This window comes from Vulpes vulpes, chromosome 14 (assembly GCF_048418805.1).
Source record: "Vulpes vulpes isolate BD-2025 chromosome 14, VulVul3, whole genome shotgun sequence".
Taxonomy (NCBI): domain Eukaryota; kingdom Metazoa; phylum Chordata; class Mammalia; order Carnivora; family Canidae; genus Vulpes; species Vulpes vulpes.
In genome coordinates, this window is record NC_132793.1 from 61256868 (window position 1) to 61277223 (window position 20356).

Sequence of the window (20356 nt, forward strand, 5' to 3'; positions counted from 1 at the left end):
TTTTTAAAAATAAAAATGCAGGGGTCTTCTCTAGTTCATACAAATCAAAAATATTTGGAGAAATAAACGTAGAGAAAAATCCCTGGATTTAAACTTTGAGGACAATTTAAAGCTAATAATATTGAATAGTGGTGCAAAGCCTCATATTTTCAATGTCACAATATAGTCCATATTCTGCACCTCACTTTAAGGGCACATCCTTTTATAAAATCCTCTATCGATTGTTAATATATGTTCTTTGAGTCCAGGAAGCAAGTGAAGGAAAACTTCTGCATTGGAGTTGTTCACAGCATCTAGCCATCAACCCCTCCTTGACCTTTGAGAAAAAGGTAATGTCTTGTCACTGTTAAATAAGCTTGGGAAATATTTCTGTTGGTCACCTACCTTGTGGAAACTAGAGAGTGTCTAAAAAGCATTTAAAGTATCTTAGAACAAGAGATTATGAACAGTTACTACTGAGTTTTAATGTAGGAGAGTTCCATTTTAAAGTAGTTCAGCTTAATGGAATGAGTATCAAAAATAATTAGAATCCATGACCTTATGCCTAAAGGCAAATTATATTATATGGAAGCAATCCTTCCAGGTGGAGTTGCTAGCACTCAGACTCTTGGGTGAGAGTGCTCTATTTCCGTGTTAAAATAAAAACTGCAACTGGCTTCTAGCTTCACTTTTAATTCAGTTGTGCCCACACTGGTGAAAGAATAGTGATTTGCTATTCTTTCTATTCAAAGACATGCCTTCCATTTAGAGACAGTCATAAATGTTTGAGAAGTACGCTTTTAACATTAATCAAGAAATTACATTAAATGAACTGAGTGTAACCTCTATTGAAGATTAATATTCAATACGTAGCACCTATAAAGATAATATGATTCTATCTTCAACAGACATAAAAACAAAATAAAGCACTGAGGAGTTCACAAAAAGAAAGAAAAGAAAAAAGAAGAGCGCTCCTATTTCCCAAAATGGGGATTAGGCAAAATAAGAAAAAGAACTTTCCATAGACATTAAGATTAGAATTAAGATTTAGAAAACACTCAAATCCTAGATAGTTCTGATGCTGACTTAAATTTCCCTCTATTTTAAAGAGGATGAGTCATTTCCAAGAAGCCTCAGGCCAATATAAGGACTTAAGAGAAGGTGGGAAAATGGGGCCTTTTAAAAAAGGCTGATCTTGTAATGAGCAATAACAGAAATTCCTCTTGTTTGAAAATGTCAAATGCACTCTCCAGTGCCAAAGACCTTGAGCTTAATCCTATTATTCAGTCGAGTTTGAAATAGGGTAAAATCTTAATTTTGCGTAGTTCTTCATAGTTTACAAAGCTTTTTCAGTAATTCTATCCCCTTTACCTATGTATTTTCTTCATAGCAATTGTTGATACCTGATATATTGGACATTTATTTGCTTATTTCCTTATTATCTTTTGCCTACTGCTAAAATGTAAGCTCCATAAAAGCAAGGATGTTATCCTGCACTGTTCATTTCTATATCTCCAGCACTCAGAATAGTGCTTGATGCATAGTAGACAATAGAAATTTGTTAAATGAACAAATGAGATAAATAAAAATGGATAAACACTACTGCATTTGAGCTTTGAAAACCCCAGAGAAAAGGACAGGTATATCTCACTCTCTTTACGAGTGAGGAAACCAGGACTCAAAATAGTAAATTATTTAATAATAGTATAAACAGTCATATTTAGAAAGATCCAGGTCCATTATAGTACTACTCTTTGCTGACTTGTGCAAAGAGACTAGATTATGGGTAGTCCAAGATTACTGCCATCAGAATCAGCCCATTTCCACTTTTCATGAAGATTGATGCAAGAGAAAAAAAAAATGAGTAAGTTCACATCCTTCTCTACAACCACAGCTGTCAACCTTTGTCAGCTTTCTTTTCTCTTGGATCACTTCCTAAATTAAATTCCCCTGCTGATATGTTTGTTGTCTCAGCACCCACTTTGTGTTTATGATTTCCCTCCTGGTATCTTCCCTTCCTACGGATATCATTTATTGAGCCCCTCTTACACATTGTTAGGCATTTTTCATTCGTCCCCTGGAATGAAACTGCAAGGAAACTGTAGATCAGCCTTCAAAGCCAGACTCTTTCCCCACCAGACTGCCTCAATGGAGGACCTGGCTCCTTAGAGGCAGTTCTTGGTAGGCCCAGAACAGAGCCCACCATCACCCTTGACACGGGAACTCAGCAAAAGCTTACCCCTCTACTGGTTAGCTGCAGGGGTGCTGTGGCATATGAGTAAAACATGGGCAACTAGACACCTGATTATTAGCACTCCAGTGTTCCTGAGAGGTTAGAGGTATCTGAACTCACCTACCCCAGGATTTGATTTACAACTGCAATGAGAAAGAAGGTAATAATCCAGTCAATAGTTATTTTGCAGGACTCAGTTCCCGATGGTGATGGGTGGATCAACTTTATCTTTATCCCTCACCAGCTACACCCAAACACTTTTGTAAGGATATCATGCTATCCTTTATTACCAACCTCTGCTCTTTCTTTCCTTTTCTTCTTAGTGAAACACTAAGCTCATTCCTTGTAGACTAGAAGTAACAGCTATAGCAGGTAACTATGTGATTCTCATGTCCCTCCTAACAGCTGGTGCAGATTCCGCCTCTAAACTGGAACCTCACATTTTCATTGGAGTCAAATATGGTACCTTCTAAACAGTGGCTGAAGAAAAGGGATGGAAAGACACAGATGTTTCAGTAACCAGATTTCTGTCATTGAAAATGCCTGACCATAAACATAAATTCTTTCTGAACCTGACTTTCAGTTACTAACATTTTGTGAAGTCATTTGAGAAAGAAACCAAGTTAAATAAATAGGCTTACTGATGAATTTATGACACTGGATAAGCAAAAGATAGTTGCTTGGTATAATGCCAAACTCTAGGCTGCAAGGGGCCTCTGCACATATATTAAGGCAAATGGGAGCTTTAGAAGAGTGTCCTAGGGCAGGTCTGAGCTCAGGATATTTCTTTCAATTGTTAAACAGTGTGTGCTGCCCTGAGCTTTAGTCTAGACAAAATGGAAATTATGATAAGACTATTCATCAGCAAAGATGAGCCACAGGGTCCAAACAACAGAATACACCCTGCCAGTCAAAGGGTCAGAGACATGGGGAGGACAGGGAATTAGGATCCTTCTTGAGAGTGAGCCCAAAAACCCATGACTAGGAAGATGCTTGGAGTTCTTACATCTGCAGATGATGGAGACATTAGAGAATACCTAAGTCATATATGTGACCAGATATAAGACAAAGTCATTCTGTCTTTCTTACTCCATTTTGGACAAATTTTGTTTAGGGAAGACCAATTAGTCCACATAGACCTCAAACAATATTAATCTTAGCTGCATATGGAGACCAGTATGATGAACCTACATTTATTTTATTTATTTATTTATTTATTTATTTATTTATTTATTTATTTATGAGAGAAAGCAAGTACAGTCAGGGAAGGGCAAAGGGACAGAGAGAGAGAGTCCTAAGCACAGAGCCTGATACAGGGCTCAATCTCATGACCTTGAGATTATGACCTGAGCCAAAACCAAGTCAGACACAACTGACTATACCACCCAGGTACCCCCAAACCTATAATTAAATAAACAAACAAACAAACCAGGCCCTATTGCCTAGATATTCTGATTTAATTGGTCCACAATGGAATCTTGGAATCCATTTTTTTCTTAAGAACCTTCAGATGATTCTAAGGTGTAGCAGCCAAAGTTGAAAGCCTAACCTGATAAAAATAGCAGTTTTCTAAATAGTACATTTAGTAAATATTCCTAAGGTTATAATAACTTCACAATGATTTTAAAAAAGACAACGTGGTTAGGTTGTAGCAATGATGAATATTTACCCAAAAGAGTCATGGAAAATAAAAACCCTTCCTAGTGTTACCAATGGTAATACTTTCTAGTATTACCAATCACCAAAGGGTGATTGAGAGATGGCCATTCACACTTTTAAGAATGGGTATCTGAAGACTTTACAGGACAAAGTTGTCTATATGATTTACATCTAGACCCATAAGTGAGAAAGAAATATCTTGTTTAAACCATTTTTATTTTATTTTTTAAATTGTAGCAGTAATTAACTGCTAATAAATCTTAATTAATCATTCATTAGCATGTCTATCACATGAAGAGACACTGTCTTCAAGTGAAGACAACACAGAGGGAAACTAGAGCAAAAAGAAAAAGGCAGAATTCTGTTGATACAATTTGAATCACTAGATCTAGCCATGCCTGAAGCCATACTTCTTTTCCATTTTTCAGTTATAAAAGTGAATCTAGGGCAGCCTGGGTGGCTCAGCGGTTTAGCGCTGCCTTCAGCCCAGGGCGTGATCCTGAAGACCCAGGATCAAGTCCCGAGTCGGGCTCCCTGCATGGAGCCTGCTTCTCCCTCTGCCTGTGTCTCTGCCTCTCTCTTTCTCTCTGTGTGTCTCATGAATAAATAAATAAATAAACAAAATCTTTTTTTTAAAAAGTGAATCTATTTACTTTTAAAAGATATATTTATTTATTTATTTATTTATTTATTTATTTATTTATTTATTTATGGTTTTATTTATTTATTCATGAGAGACACACAGAGAGAGAGAGAGAGGCAGAGACACAGGCAGAGGGAGAAGCAGCCTCCCCAGGGAGGAGCCTGATGTGGGACTCGATCCCAAGATTCTGGGATGACATCCTGAGCCAAAGGCAGATGCTCAACCACTGAGCCACCCAGAAATCCCATTAAGTTGAGTTTCTATCATTTGGGGGGAAAAAAAAGGCCCAGATCAATTTAGCAATCTTTAGCAAGCATGTTCTCAATAATGTATGTGACATTATTTTGACCAATTATGGGCTATGGAATCGGGAATAGGAACGAACTTATTTAGATCCCTGATTCTCAAGTAACAGAGAGATCTATATTGATATCTAGATTACATTAGCACCCACATTATGCCTTTATCATAGCATCTTATTTTTATTATTTTAAAATACCACATGGGATTTCAGTGGCTTCCAAGAGTTAAGACATTGCCGAGGAAAATGGTAATTTAGGAAGATTTACCAGCTTTCAATTACAGAAGAGACTGAAAAGATTTTGAAGTATGGGACTGGAGATAGGAGACCAGTTTTGAGTAGGAATTGAGATGATGAGGGCCTCATGGCACAGGGAACAAGTAGGAAGGGACAAAGTTAAGAAAACCAATTCAATCTTTAGGTTTAACATATTTATGCTCTACTGGTATATTAGTAAAGTGCTTTGTAGTTCATGACATATTTTCACATGTTCTCTTATTCGACACTTAGCAATAATTCTTTGGAGTTAGCAAAGCAACTAGTTTCAGCATTTTATAGAAATGGAAACTGAGGCTTGGTATGATTATGGGTCTCATCCAAACTCACATGGGTGTCAGAGCAGGAGTCAGACTCCAGATTTTCTGATTAGCAATCTAGTATCGATATACCAGATCTCTCTGTACTCAGAGAGCCACCTATAAACAAAGTTTTCTTTTCAGCAACTTCGTTTGTTAATTCTACTTCATTGTTCATTGTTTTCTTCTCATTTATGACCTCTCCTGAGTAGTGATATGGGCTGAATTCCCAAGGTGAATCATCTTTATGATGTAGTAACCAAGGGGTGTGTGTGTGTGTGTGTGTGTGTGTGTGTGTGTTTATCAAGGGAGGGAAGAGAGGAATTATCAAACAATCACCCAAAAAACCCAACCTTGAGTCCCATAGAATGGATTTATGTTAATTTTTCAAATCTTTTCTTCTGCTCAGTGCCTCCTCCAAAATGAGATCACCTCTCATTCATTCTCATGCCAGTAGTCCTGATAGTTTTAATAATTTGCCATTTCAAGGAGCCATGGGAAAAGAAAGGAAGTTGCTTTTAGACACTGTCTTATTCAAGCAAACGGAAATGGTTTCTGAACCACAGAAAACAAATAAACATGCCTCTCCCTGGAACTTCACTAGTGTTTGCCCGTTGTCTGGCACTAAGAAATGTGCTTTAAAATAATGGTGCAATGTGTGCCCGGAGATTCTGAATGCTAGTGGGGCTATCTAAATCCTAGAAGAAGCGGATGTTGACTATGTCTAGGACCACTGAGCTTGGACCACCTCCCAAATACTGGGTGTGAAACCACATGCTAAATGTCTTTCCATACAGCAAAATGAAATGCCAAATCCTTAATGGTCAGCTCAGCTTTCACAATTTCCAAAGAAGCATATTTTATTATTGCTCAGAGAATAATGTTTGCATACTATGTATATAACCATGGTACATGACATCCATTATGATATCGATGCTTTGCATTCTGGGGACACTGTAAAGCATCCTAAAGATTTGCATATTTTCTATTATCATGTCCAATGATGTACCTTTCATCCTTTGCTTATGAATTAAAAAATGTGTAGTTTGGAATTCTGTGGGATCCTGCTGAATTCCTTAGGACCATGGTCAAACACAGCTAAATGGTTATCCTTTTCCATAATATTATTCTTGGGCATGGAGAGGAGTATCTTTTTAATAAAGGAAAATTGGCAAAGAGACTTCTTGCAGTGCAGTCCTGGTTTGGCACAAAATGTGAGGTACCGGGGATGCAAACATCTCATCTTCAGATCCTTACCTGGCAAAGACACAAGAGGACATATTCTCTGGCGTTGCTCAGCAATCTGCAGCACCATGGTAGGTCTTAGGTCTTTGGACTGACCTTCTCTCAGATGGTAGAAATCCAAAGTAAAGCAATGTGACCTGGCAAATGGAGGATCCTGGAGCAGAGCGTGTGATTTCTTCCATTCCTATGGAGATCCTCATTTGGCTGAAAGTCCATCCAGGGACAAAGTGTTTCCAGATCTTTGGCAGAAAAAGAAGTGCCCTCTTTTCAACTTTCTTTATTTCAAAGAAGTAGAATGCTAAAAAGAAAATATGAATATCATCTACACTTTCACTCTAGCAATAACAGTCATTTAGATCTTAATGCATATATAATACTGATGTTAACAGTAGCTACTTATAAGATCATTGTAAGAATATATCACTGATTTTTTTCTAGTCTATAGAATGTGAGACAGTAGATGAAATATCCAGGTACACATACGTGTACATATGTGCCAACATGTATGTGTGGCATGAAATGTGATGACGTGTGTCATATGCATATGTGTATAATAGGTGTATACATATGTAGTATGTCGAGCATGTAGGACTCATTGGATGTAATAATAACAAATAACAAAAACAAATGTTTTTGGGCTCAGCGATTTAGTGCCACCTTCAGCCCAGGCTGTGATCCTAGGGACCTGGGATCGAGTCCCACATCAGGCTCCCTGCATGGACCCTGCTTCTCCCTCTGCCTGTGTCTGTGCCTCTCTCTCTCTCTCTCTCTCTCTCTCTCTCTCTCTGTGTGTCTCTCATGAATAAATAAATAAAATCTTAAAAAAATGTTTTTGTTTTCTGTTGGAGAACATCTTCCTCTGCCTTGGGATAAAAACAAGCAATCTTCAATGTGATATGAAAAAAAATCCTACAATCACTTCAAGTTGTAAAATGCAATCTTGATCCAGAAAGTAGAATTTTCAGTTTAATATATAAATTAGTGTGGTAGAAGTTAAGGTGTTCCTCTCCAGCCTGCCCTCATCCATTTACTGGGCCTGCACATTCTCCTCTCAGCTGCTGTGAAGGTTGAGTGATTTCCAGACAATTCTCTCAGGAGAATTGCCCTCACCTGACAGGTGCCAACTTTCCTGAGAAGTCATGACACCACCACCCCACTACCCCTACATATATATCAACTGATTTCAAAGGTGCAAGAGGCCAGTCTCTGACTCCAGGAAGGACAGTTCTATTGTGTCACTTACATGGCATGTATCCTGAAATCATATCTTTGCTCCATTTTCCCACTTTTCTTATCCTTAACCTATTTGATTTTTTTTTGAAGAATACTCCTCAAAAACACGTTTGCCCTGAATTCTATAGTCACTCTCTGTTTCTAGAGAACCTGATCTAAGACAAAATAAAACAAAGCAAATCTCCATTTTCATTTCCACCCTTTATTCAAGGTAGAGCTGTCTGGAAGAGGTAGTGGGTCATTTTTTATTACATTTCCAGCATACCACTGCTTTACTCACCATTGGCTGCCTACTATTATTAAATAACTTTCCTGTAGTTCTTGAAATGAATATATGATTTTTATTTTTAAGACTGCAAATATATTGTAATCCATTGATATTTTATGACATTGAATCATCCTGGTACAAGATAAGGAGAGGATTTTCCCCACTTCTTGTGAAGAAAAAATCATACATCATCATAATGTTCTGTAGATTTTAAGGCTGTGTTGTTACGATACACTCTCATACCCTTAGTTTACACTTTTCTTTTCCCCATCCTAGAATTACCTAGAATTTTAGGTCTGGAATAGTAAGAAGTTTTTGTTGGCTTCTGTTTGTTTGTTTGTTTGTTTGCCCTTTGGCCTCTGATAATTTTTTTGAACAAAAAATACCCTTTAGTGCATTTATCTAATTATCCTTATTTTCCATGTCTTTGGTTGTATCCCCTAGAATTATTTTTCTTCTCATTGGAGTAGTTCCTCCAAAAGTGTTTACAAAGTGGTTCTTTATGTGGCAACCTTGGTATGACTGAGAACATCTCCATTGAGCCCTCCATGGTGCATGCTGAAATCTGACTGTGCAATCAAAGGTTAAATTTGAGGGCCCTTTGAGGACTGACCCCTGATCTTGGAGCCTCCACACTGCAACAGTGCACTTTCCAGTTGACTTCTTGTGCACCTCCCCAGACCTTGACTCAAAAAGTATACCCATACTCTCTTACTGCTGGGGCTCCAGGCCTAGGAGGTAGTTCCTGGGGGAGATTCTTTGAAGACAATACAAATCTATTTTCACTTGGCCCACAGGAAGCTCATGTATCCTCACTTACTGACTTCTCTCCTCACTGGGGTCCTATAGGTGTCCCTTGCCCACCTCCCCCAGGCAGGAAGAGAGTGACCATGCATTAGTTTCTTCCAAATTCTTTCATTGTTACTCCACACTAGCATTAAGGGACTCATGCTCTGCAGCTCAGGAAGATTCTTCTATATTTCTGCTCCTCTCTTAATGAAGATTAGGGATAAAATGGCTCTGACTTTTTAAGAGCATTACTAGAAAGTAGGACAATGACGTAATGCCTTCAAAATTCTGAGGGAAAATGTAATCTGAGGGACATAATCTAAAAACATATACCTTGTCAAGTTATGGAGAGAATATTTTAAGGTGTTAAAGGTCCCCAAAACTTTATCTAACATGTACTCTTTCTTAGGGAGCTACTAATGAATATATTCCACTGAATTAAGGGAATTAAGCAAAGAGAGGAAGAATGGGATCCAGAATACAAGCAATCTAATACAAGAGGGAAGCAAAGGGAATTCCCAGGATGATAACAGGAGATCTCAAGACACCAGCTATTTATCTCCAAGAGAACAACTTGTCCAGATTGCAGGTCAGAGAGCTCTGAGACAGCCATCTTTAAAAAGTGCCTCTTTTTAAATGGTACAGGCACATCAAAACCACAATAGATATCACCTTACGTCTGTTAGAATAGCTGTTATCAAAAAGACAAAAAATAGCAAGTGTTTAAGAAGACGTGAAGAAAAGAAAATCCTTGTGCACTGTTGGTAGGAATGTAAATTGGTATGGCCTCTATGGAAAACAGCATGGAGGTCCCTCAAAAAATTAAAAATAGAACTACCATATGATCCAGCAATTCCACTTCTGGGTATTTACCCAAAGGAAATGAAAACACTAATTTGAAAAGATACATTACCCCTATGGTCACTGCACTATTACTCACAATGGATAAAGGGATAAAGAAAATGTACACATACACAATGGAATATTATTCAGTCATAAATAAAGAATATCTTGCCATTCATAACAACATGAACAGATCTTGGGAACACTAAGTGAAATAAGTCAGGCAGAGAAGGATAAATACTATTTAATGTCATTTATATGTAGGAAAGTTGGGGAATGGGCAAATGGGTGAAGGGAGTCAAAAGGTACAAACTTCCAGGTATAAAATAAATAAGTCATGCGTATATAATGTACAGCATGGTGACTATAGTGAATAATACCATGTTATACATTTGAAAGTTGCTAGGAGAATAGATCTTAAAATTTTTTATCCCAAGGGAAAAAAATTGTAACTATGTGAGGTGATGGATGTTAACTAAACTTAACGTAGAGATAATTTCTCTTTTTTTTTTGAGATAATTTCTCAATGTATACAAATATTGAATCATTATGTTGTACCCCTCTAACAAATTTGTAACATGTCAATTATATCTCAATTAAAATATTTTTTAAAAGACGATATTGTCAGAAAATGGAAGTGTTTGAATATAAGAGGATATTTATATAAGAGATAGCTTGGGGCGAATTATGGTAAGATCATAAAAAATAAATACATGAATAAAATAAGACCATAACTCCAAGAAAAACAAACCCAAAAATGTGCAGGAAAGAAAAAGTAATTAAAGTATAGTACAAAGATCATTTGTAAATAGTTTGCATAATGAAAATAATGTAAATATGGAATATTTGTTGAACCAACATTACAGTATCATTAGTTTAGGAGAACAGAAACAAACACCCTCAACTTCCAAAGTTTAAAGACTAATGTCCCAATATGACAAATTAAGAGCTGTTATCACAAGCATATGATTAAGGGACGAAGAGTTTTTTCTTTTCTTTTGTCTTTCTTTTTTTTTTAACTTTATAAAGACTAAAAGAAATAAAATAGCATTTATATTTGGGGTGCAGGAAATGGTAAGAGGTATAATGGCAGGGAACTTCTAGTTTTCATTTCTAAAATAGACTGTAGAATTCTTGAGCATTTGTATTTTGTACATGCCATTTGATAGAAAATAAAAACTAAATTTAAAAAAGTCAAAAGTTGAAGTATGGATTAGTCAATAAATGTCACTGGGATAACTGCTATCCACAAGGGAAAAGTAAAAGTATATTTCTAATTCTCAGCATCCACAAAAAATAAGTTCAAAATGATTATAAGACTTATAAAGGGGGGCACCTTGGTGGCTCAGTGGTTGAGCGTCTGCCTTTGGCTCAGGTCATGATCTCGGTGTCCTGGGTTCGAGTCCCACATCAGGGTCCCCACAGGGAGCCTGCTTCTCCCTCTGCCTGTGTCTCTGCCTCTCTCTGTCTCTCATGAATAAGTAAATAAAATCTTTAAAAAAAAGACCTAAAAAGCTTTACGCCCTCTCAAAATATAGTTGAATATCTTTATGATGTCAGTCTAGAGAATTTCTTAAAAGGCAGAATATTACAAAAACAAGGGGAAATATTAATAAATCATATTGCACATTGTAATAAAAATCTTTTGTACCACAAAAGAGTCACCAAAGGCAAGGTTGAGACAAGTCACAGATTGGGAGAAGATATAATTGCTAAAATATCCAGAATACATATGAAATTCCTATACATAATAAGATTACTGCAAAAAGTTCAACAGAAAAAAAAGCAAATAGTATAAACAGGTAATTGGCTGAAGAAGACATCTCAGTGACCACTAAGTATAGGGAAAGACAGGTAAACATAAGGATCAAATTAAAACAAGGAGGAATCATTATACACCAGTGGAATTAGGGAAGTAGGAGAGAACAATATGGAAGCTGATAACACCAATTATTGGAAAAAATATAGGGAAAGAGAATTTATACGTTGCTTGTGGCAGAACGAATTAGCACAACTACTTTGGAAAGAGATATGCTAACCCCTAGAAAACTTGAAAATGAGTATAGCATATTAATTAAACTCCTAGGTACATCCTTCAGGCCAAGAGAAATTATTGTACCTTTTGCCAAGCAGTAAAGATATTCTTTTGCACAAAGATATTCTCTACTGCACTGCTTGAAATAGGGAGAAATGGACAATAACCTAAATGTCCATAAATAAAGAATGGAATAATAAACATGTTTTATTCATACAATGGAATACTATGCACCTGTTGAAATGAATGAACTAGATTTATAGGAATAAATTTTGGGAACATACTACTGAAGAAGTAGGACAGAACTGAAGTTGCAAAATGGTACATATGATTCCTCATATGTTAAATTTTAAAGCATAACATAATATTGTATATGTTCATGGATATATAAATACAAACTCTGAAAAGTTTCATGGGAAGGCTTCCCAACAAATTCAGGATTATCGTGACTCTCAAGGGAGAGCAGAAGGATGCAAAAGAGACGGGGGAAGGACAGTATTAGATGCATTCACAATGCCTGCTTGATTTCAAACGCTCAAACAAAAAATGATCTTAGCAAGTAAACAGAAGGCTAACATTTATCCAATCTAAGGAGGTGGCTTTGTGGGTATCTGTTTCATTGAGTTCCTATATGTTTAAAATCTTTAACAACAATAGTATAGAGGGATATGTGCCAGCTATCAGAAGGCCAGGTCTGTTTCTAGTCTCTACTAAACACAGATACATGCCCTCAGCCAAATCCCTTAGCATGTTTCAATGTCAGTCCCATTACTTGTAAAGGAAGAGGAACAGGACTTTGCCCAGCCAGCTTCAGTGTTTGGAATATGACTAAAGGAAACAATATATGTAAAAAGTCACCTTGAAAATTATTCAGAGCTAAATAATGAAAGAACTATTACTATTTGCATGTTGACAGTATAAAAATGAATATCCATAAAAAATAATAATACTAGTTCAGGGGGCTGATATCAACACACAGTATTATCTAATCCATTGGTTTCATGTTGCTGTTTTCACAGTGCAAAATTATACTTGTCATCTCACCTTGCTCTGGAGACTTGACAAGGCAAGGGAGAAAATGGAATCCATCCCATCGTTGCTCCCAACTCTAGCCCCTCAACAGTCCAAGGATTTGAAAGAGTTAAAGCGTGAAGATCAGCCAGCAACACTGGGAAGAAAACACACTGCATGTAAAGATGATATTTTAGGAAATGTCAATTTAGTAAAAAACACTGCTGGCAAAGAAACACAATACTTGCTTCTATTTAGACCTTTAAAAATTTATTTTAAATAATAGCATTGAAAAAAATGTAAAGTGAAGAGAGAACAAAAGGAGCTTTTTGCATACATACTCTTCTCAGTCTTGCTCTTAATAAATGAACTCTCCTCGAAAACATTTGTTAGATAGAAGCAATTAAAGCTGAGGCTCTATCCTTGCTCCACTAATTAATTACAGCAAATGAGCTTGTAATGTGCATCATAACAACTTAATAAGCTAGGCCAAACTATTTTAGATTATGCTATGCTAGTATTTCATCATTGCTGGGCTATTTAAATTAGGTAAGTAGTATCCGAACATAAATAGCTTTTGAATTACCTGTGTCCTTCAAAATAAACTCTATGTCTTGAGCAGATGTGCTATTTATGTGAAAGGGGTAGTAGCAAAAAATGACCTAGAAATGAGGATGCAGAAAGGAGGGCGAGACAGGGCAAACATGTGAGCTCACACAAACTATCATCTGCAACAACCTATTATCTAACCTCTCTGCAGCATCTCACACTGGCTGACCGGAAGCCATTCCAAGAGGTCCTTTACATTTTTCATTATTTATTGGACCTGGACAGTGGAGAATCCAATACCTGCGTTAGCCTCTCTTTTTTGACATCATTGGTTACGTTATCAATTCTTGTTCAAATGTCTAACTGAACATGGATCAAAGGGTGACTAATACAAGTTCTTTAGCAATGTCTCTGCTTCTAATGAAACTTTAAAGGCAATTAATGACTCATTGAGTCAATGAATAGACTTGGTACATCTGGGGATGAGTTAAAATATGGCTTAGTGTCAATGAAAGAGGCGAGGGCCCCAGAGCAGCTGTGAATTATCTCAAACATAATTATCTAAAACTTTAAAGTGCTGGCTTCTTTCAAATCAAAGGTCATTATGTCTTCCAGGTAGTAACATCTGCTACTACCTCAAGGTGTTAATTGACTAGCTTCAGCAAAAGTCAAACAGATCCTCAACTCTCCCTCCTTAAAGCACAAAGAGTTCATTGACCATTAGAATATAATTCAGGCATTTCCAGAAAGGATGAAGAGAGTGTCACAGAGCAGATCTGGAACTGAAGAGAGGTCTATCAGGTGATCTTTTCTGTGAACCCTTCTTTCCTATTTATTAATCATAACAAGTTTTTCTAGAACATATCACCAGAGATTTTCAGTATAGGATAGAAAACACGCTGGAACAATTCTCTCAAAATATTTTTGAAACATGAGCCACTTAGAGGCAGAGGGAAGCATGCCAGTTTGAAAGGCCAGGAGAAATTTTAAAGGCAATGGCCAATAATAAGGAGAAATTATTGTCTCCCTTCCTCTTCGTTGTCACACCCATCATCTCCAGAAAGTAACAGTGTAAATGAAGACACACACACACACATACCCTATATTTGATTAGAGGACAGATTTAATAATGACAGAAACTATTTGAACACATTTCTTGATATCTGTTTCAAAATACATTTTACTCTCAAATTTGTGATACTCCTGGGGTAAAAAAGTGAACATATATTATATATATATATATATATATATATATATATATATATATATTTGTTTTGTTTTGTTTTTTACACACAAACACCTTTCAAGAGTGATGCTTTTGGTAAATTTTTGGGACAGAATCAAGACTGGACAGTAAAACTGGGAGCTCTAACTCATTTCTTCTCCCACAAGTTCCCTCCCATCTCCTCCTCTTCCCTATGCAGGACCTATTTTAGCAAGTCCTTGATAAGATGCCAAATGACAAAAATTTCAAGTATACATGTACTTTTTCCCGGGGCAGCCCGGGTGGCTCAGCGGTTTAGCATTGCCTTCAGCCCAGGGCCTGATCCTGGAGACCCGGGATTGAGTCCCACGTCGGACTCCCTGCATGGAGCCTGTTTCTCCCTCTGCCTCTCTCTCTCTCTCTCTCTCATGAATAAACAAAATCTTTAAAGAAAAATAAAAAAAGAAATCCCACTCCCAAATCCTCCAAAACTCAAAGGGGTACAGCAATAATGATAGAATGACAGGCACAGGAATGGGACCGTGGTCAGTGAAGCTCCAGGGCCCCCTCAGTACATCACTGATCCATTGCCTGCTGAGGCCAATCAGGAGCACACATAGGCAAGAACTAACAAGTGATGAGAGATCTGCATTGTGTTCACTCTTGGTCAATGAAATAGAACATTCAAAGACATTCAAGCCTTTGAGAAAACTGTTCCTTGAATTAAACATTTTCATAAAAATCTTTTCTGTGTAGAATAATATCTAAGCTAGCAATATGGAAAGACTTGGGGTCAGTTGAAATCCTACTGACGCCTCAAAGGATAAGAAGCTTCAGTCAGCAATATATAACCAACTAAGTTTTCCTTCAACGAGGAGAGCCAGTACTTTTTATATACCTTTGTCACTCATTGTCAGGTAATAAATCCACTGTGTATTTGCTTAAAACAGGTGAATGAGGACACAGCCAGGCAACCTAGCTTACTAGCTTACTCTAGCATTCCTTTTCTTAGCTGTCACACTACCCATGTGGTCTTTAGCAAAGCCCAAAATGCTCCAATCACTCTGTTTAATGAGTTTATCCAACTCACCTAACCATGGAAGCCTTCTCTGAAATTCCATGACTGCACTTCACAGAACAGCTTGGCAGCCTTGAATTCTAATAATATAAAAGGCCTCTTAAACAATAGCTCATTTGATTTAAATAAAATCTGTCAATGTCATATCAACTCTAGAAAGTATTCTCATATAGAAAGCAAATTCCATCAGGGTAAGTTCTTCTCTAGGCTTGTTCTCTCTCTCAATATTAAGGCTGACTGCCTCTTAAGTATATAATTGATGTAAAACATTTTATCTCATCCAAAAAATTACATCAGTTATTCATATTCCAAAATGACTATGCATAATTTTCCTTGAGTCTGTTCACATTTATTATACATCAAGTTATTTCATTTTGGTGAAATCTTTCCCTTTGTTTTGAAAGATAAAAATTGTTCCCTTTACTACTAGGTAACTGAACAATTAAAAAAAAACAACTATATAATAAACAACTATATTAGATTAGCCTAAAAGGAGGGAATTTGATTTCTCTGTGACATTAACTGGTTTAAAAAATATTTAAAAAGCTATGAAAGTACTAGAGAAAAAATAGGGTAAGAAATTTGGCTATATGTTATTAGAATAACCCTATTAGAGCAAACAACAAAAATTATTTGTAGATGGCCAATAAACATGACAAACGCTCAAGTTCAATAGTCATCAAGAAAATGCAAATTAAGCCACAGTGTGATGCTGAACATATACCAGAATGCCTCAGATGAGAAGATAGAAAAGGATGTGTAGAGGCATCAGAACTCTCCTACACTGCTGATGGACAGGAGCATCAGTGTAACTACTTCGGAGATCTGTTTGGCAAGTATCTATTTAAACTGAAATAGTCACATATCCTATTACCTGACAAGTGCACTATTAGTTATATTTCCAACAGAAATATATACATACGTTCACTGGACTGCATGTATCAGATTGTTCTTAGCAGCAATTGTAATAACCTCAAACTGAAAACGACCCAAACATCCCTCAACAGCTGAATGAGTAAATATATTTGAGTTTATTCACACAGAGGAAAGCACTACAGTTAGAAGGTAAACAGTCTAAGATTATATGCAACAATATGAATGAATCTCACAAATCATGTGTTAAAAGGAAAGAAGGCAGACATAAAAGCCATGCACACTCTATGGTACCATTTATATAAAGCACAAAGATGGATGGAACTAATTTATGCTGTGTTTGTTATTTGTTAGGCTGGTGTGAAGAGGAAGTCCAGTGCCCAGAGAATAGGAGTGCTTGTCATCCTCCAAGCTTTCACATCCTCCTGGTAGAAAGCCCTATCCCAAACACTACACACATGATAAAATTAAGGCAGTTTTTCAAGTGAATGCTGATGCTGAAGCACATGACGGGAAGGCACAAAGCCACAGAGACATACTTGATGCTGCTTCCAGGGGAGAGGAGGATTGTGGGCTGCTCCCCCCCCCCCCACCCTCTGACACTTAACTACTAGAGAAATTTTGCCTTAATTCTCCTATTTACTCCCATCAGAGCACAGAAAATACTTTGATTTAGGCTATGGTTAGAAACAGAAATGTGCTACGTGTGATGTGGTCAAGGGAAAGGGGTGAAGGTGGGTGGACAACAAGATGAGAAGATTTATTTAATGCACTTGCCAAAAACTATTAGAGACATTTATTCCATACATACTGCTTATGGGAAGTTGCAGGTGGATTTGTACTAAGGCTCCTTTCAATTTGTTTAAACTGTTCACAAACAGACCACATGAAGGCTAAGAAGGTATAAACAGAGGCTACTGCTGCAAAGGAACACATGTTACAACAGAGATAACCCAATCTCCATTTAATGACGAGTATGACAGCTACTTATGCTAGGTAATAATGGCAAATGGCACACATAAGGAGTTAAATAAGGATTACTCTCAATTTGGTCAAGTTTTTCTGATTTTTCTCTTCTTTAAAAAAATTTTTTTAAAAAAATTTTTCTCTTCTTTTTTGTTAATTCCACATCCTGTAATTTTTTCCATGGCGGCGACCCTTCTTTTCTACCTTTGTGCCCTTTATGGCAGGGGCTGGTGCAAAAGGTTCTCAACAGATGATGTCAAATGGAAGAAAGGTCAATACAGATTACTTATCCTAAAGCTCTTTCTCCCACCAGCGTTTCCTACACTGCACCCATCTACAGCGCCTATGACCGAAGCTCTCCTATGGGCACTTATCACAACTCTTTTGTCTTATCTACCTTCAGGTTCCGTGAGTCACTCATCCAACTGTTTATTACTTACCATCCACAACACCCTTTTCTACTCACAATACTCCCTTACCTAGTGCTCTGAGTTCAAAATGTCTGGAATCAGCAAAACTCTAGGGTACATGCAGATGGTGAATCAGTAACGCTATGCTTCTCAGTCGTGCCTGCACGTTAGTCCCCTGGGAAACTTTTAAAACATACTGATGGCCAGATAGCATTCTCAGAAATTCAGGCTCTTTTGCTTGAGTGGATCTTTGGCAGCTGAGTGGATTTCTTAAAATGCACCAGTTACTTCTGATGCTTTCAGATCTCTACTGTCTAATATGGCAGCCATTAGCCATGTGCACCTTATTTAAATTTAAATTTTAATTAATTAAAAGTATTTAAAATGAGAAACTCAATTCTTTAATTTCCCTAACCCTATTTCAAGTGCTCAATAGCCACATATAGTTAGGGATATCTACCTATAAAGTGTGTGTGTGTGTGTGTGTGTGTGTATACATATATATTATTGGACAGCGCATTATAGAGACTTTCCATCACTGCAGAAGGTCCTAGTGAACAACAGAGCTAGACTATCAGAACCTGCTTAAATGCAATTACAGTAAAGATGGGAGTCAACCACAGAATTCACTGGTCAGGCAGTGAGGTACTGGGCTAAATCCCTCTGTCAGAATATTCCATGAGTAACATACCTGCCCTTTCTGGGTGTCTACTTCCATAAAGAAAGGGACAAAAAAGAAGATGCTGAGAAATTTGAAAATAAGCCTGGCTTACTTAGCAATTTTGCTGAGGTTGAGCAGGTTATGTTAGTCTTTAGCTTTGCAAAAGCAAATAAATCCATCCCGGGTTGTCAAGCAAAGGCATAGTTGCCATGAATTTTATTTATTATTCATACACAGTTTCTAGACACTGTACTGGTCAACTCTGAATTCATTTCCCTGGCAACCTGGGCTAAATTAAGCAACATGACAGAGTCATGAGACAGGGAGCCTTTTGAGAACATCTTAACCCATCATCTCAGACTTTGAAGTTGCCTTTTATCTTAGAAACCATGCCTAAAACTACCTGCCAATGTGTGTCATCTGAGGCCTGTAGTCTCCAGGTCACTAGTTCAGGTCATGACTTGTTTAAACAAGAAAAACAAGAATGTGATGGGTCACAGGGTGTGGTTGTGCAGGCTGTGCACTGCACAACTCCATGGAGCATCATTTACATAGTTATCATAGACTTGAATATTCTGACAATTTGCCAGAAAATAGCAAGTGTCTTAAGCAAGGGGTGGCTTTTTCTAACTTTCATTAAGATACCATATATATTAGCCACAGGGGTAACTAGGTGGGTTGCTTTACAGCAGAAATAGACCAAAAAAAAAAAAAAGTTAAAATCCTTAATCTAAGGGTTATTCAGCATTGGGGCCTAAGAATGTTCTGGATTCTTTGTCTTTGTTCCAAAGCTGCTGGAAAAATTCTGTCTCATGATTTATGAAACTGGAGCAACCCCAACCTCTGGATTTAGAGATATTTACTGATGCCGATCAGGTTTCAAACCTGACACAGTGGTTCTCAAGACTGTTTCTATAATCACTTGGGTAATTAAAAAAAAAAAAAAGCCTGATTCTTAGAAACAACAACAAAAAAACACAAGACAAAACCACAAACTCGTAGATGCAGGGAACATATTGGTGGTTGCCGGGGCAAGGAGTAGAGGGTGAGGAAAATTGGTGAAGGTATAAATTTTTGGTTCTAAAATAAATAAGTCATGCAAATATAAAGAAATGATATCACACTTTATTGATAAAGTGTTCTGGGATGCTCAAATTGTGCTTTTATGTGTTAGAAGAAGCCAGGAATAAGTGACTGAGAAGGAGAAGGGGAAGGCCCATTTGAGAATAGAAATGAGCCCTCCACTAAGTCCTACATGTAGCATAGCCCATGCTTGGGAAGAAGGGATTCACTGTGATTTGAAACATAACTGGCATAACCACAAGGGAAGTCAGGATTATCTTCCAAAACTGTGACTAATTTATTTAAAAGACCTCATTACTGCCTGCTAAATAATCCAAGTGTGGCCTAGGCTGGCTTGTTTGAGATGAGAATGGGCTAGTCATTTTATCCAGCTCAAGAGTGCCTCTCTGAGTCACAGGTCATAGTCCCTTTACGCTCAGGTCTAAGGGAAACAGTCCCCTTGAAACCTCTCTAGAGTTAAGCCTGTCCAGCCACTCTTGTCTGTGCTATGTCACACATGAGTCAGGGCTTTGTGGGCTTCTTTTGCTAAGCCAAGCTAGTGAAAAAGGTTCAAAATCACCCCCAAAGCACATATATTCCAACTGGTTCTTAGTAAAACAGCCAGTCTTATAATAAACATATGCTGTATTTTCAAATGTGTGTTTGGAGCCTAAAAACGCTCATCCACTTTTAATTAATCTATGGCTATGCCTAATGGACACTGAAGTTTAAAAAAACA

The 20356-nt window shown here is 37.3% G+C and overlaps 1 pseudogene; it reads right to left on the bottom strand.

The window, feature by feature from the left end:
• Positions 1-20356, bottom strand: part of LOC112915474 (ubiquinol-cytochrome c reductase complex assembly factor 2 pseudogene) — a 336465-nt pseudogene that overhangs the window by 14869 nt on the left and 301240 nt on the right.